A 1,840-nucleotide genomic window follows, 5' to 3' on the forward strand; every position below is an offset into this window, starting at 1 on the left:
TATGTTTCCTCTGGTATGGCATAGTAAAAGCTCTTTTGAAAAAACCAAACTAACTTTGGCTCCTGATATATCAGACATGTTGAGTACTCACTCTTCCACCAGAATTAAGACACTTAAGCCTTCTGAAAATCACAGCATATGTTTTAATTCATTCTTCATTAGAATTATTTCACATTACAGTCATATTTAAGACAGTTCTTGGTGAGCTGTGACAATACTATTCACTTAAACTTCAACCTATCTATACATTGTAGCTACTATCTTCTATCTTCCTTATTATTTTTTCTCCTTTTTTAGAAAACACTAATGGATTCCAAAGCAATTCTACAAATCACAGTTTCTGCTGGCCAGCTAGCTACCCAAGATCAACGGAATTCCATGATTTAAAACCACCTGCAGCTTAAATGATCGCTAATCAAAACTAAGTAATACACCAAATAAACCTCTTAAAAGAAATGAGAAGAAGTGGGTGTGGTCCATCTTTTATTTGTCTGTGGTCATCATTAGAACGTGAATTATCTATATTTCTTAGTCATTGGCATAATGGTGTCCCCTTGTCAATACTTTTTCATAATTCTTTGTGGTGTGTTTTCAAACTGATTTTCAAGAATTCAAGTCCAGCCTGAGTATCAGAATAACGTATATAACATCAGCTGATTGATGGTATATTGTTAGTAAAGAACCTGTGAGCGTCATTATCTTCAGCAAAATGCCCTTGTGGTTTTATTTTCAACCCCACATCTTACATTTAATTCATGCCCTGAATCACCCATATGTTTATTAAAACATGCAGCTTTACTAGAGCTATTATTCTTGCTCCTCCCAACATTTGCTGAATAGCCTGACTTTGTATCATGTCTATGTTAGTGTGTTAAAGATTTTCATATGAAATCAGAGACATGTTACAAAGGGACAGAACATTTATTATATTACCATCCATATTTTTAGCAAACTTTTCAAAGGAAACAAAACTGAGACAATTGTACTGTCATTGCACATACCTTGCAATCTTCCTCAGTGACTTTTGCACCTAGCAGACAATTGTTGAAAGAATTGTTTGGGGTGGGGAGAAGGGATAGTTCTCAAAGAAGTTTCATGAAAAAAACAGCTAAATTAAAAAAAAAAAAAATAGTGTACCTGATGAGGAAAATGTATTAATATTAACTTAGCTATTCTACTAGACACCAGAAGATCTACATGGAAGCAAGACACAAGAAAACAGATTTCTTTTTAAAAGTTAAGAACCAAGCTATATGACAGCTGAGTGATTTGTAAACACAGGAATGATAAAAGCCCTCAGATCAATGAGATCAGTCCTTCGCATACTTGCAGTCCAGGTCTGGGACAGTCCCCTGGAACTTTCTTTACCTGCCTCCTGCCAGGAGAGTGACAAGTGAAAAATGACCCTGAAGACTTTCAGCACCAAAGACCAAACATCACAAAAGAAAGCAGGAAAGAGAACTGTTTCCCAGGCCTCTAAGGTAAGAGAGCATTCAGAAAGTGAAAGGGTACTGATGATCAAAGAAAGTGAATCACACCCCGTGCTACACAGGCAGACTGAAAAAGGCCTTTCACTGGTTCCTGCCACCATGAACAGTTCCCTTCACATCACAGAAGTGGAAATAGGCCTCCACTAATTAATAGGCTTCCACTAATTAATGTTCCCAAGTGTAAACACGGGATTTTCTCAGTGGACAGAGAACACATGCACCTAGCACCCCTATAGTCTTCCTGGGACACTTCAGAAAGAAGTGTTAGGCTTCAGGCCTAACACTTCTGTACTTTGCCGCACTGTGCACCTGGAATAAAGCTGCTCTTGGTGGAAGATCTGATGTTATTG

Source organism: Charadrius vociferus, unplaced genomic scaffold, assembly GCF_000708025.1.
Source record: "Charadrius vociferus isolate BGI_N301 unplaced genomic scaffold, ASM70802v2 scaffold450, whole genome shotgun sequence".
NCBI lineage: Eukaryota > Metazoa > Chordata > Aves > Charadriiformes > Charadriidae > Charadrius > Charadrius vociferus.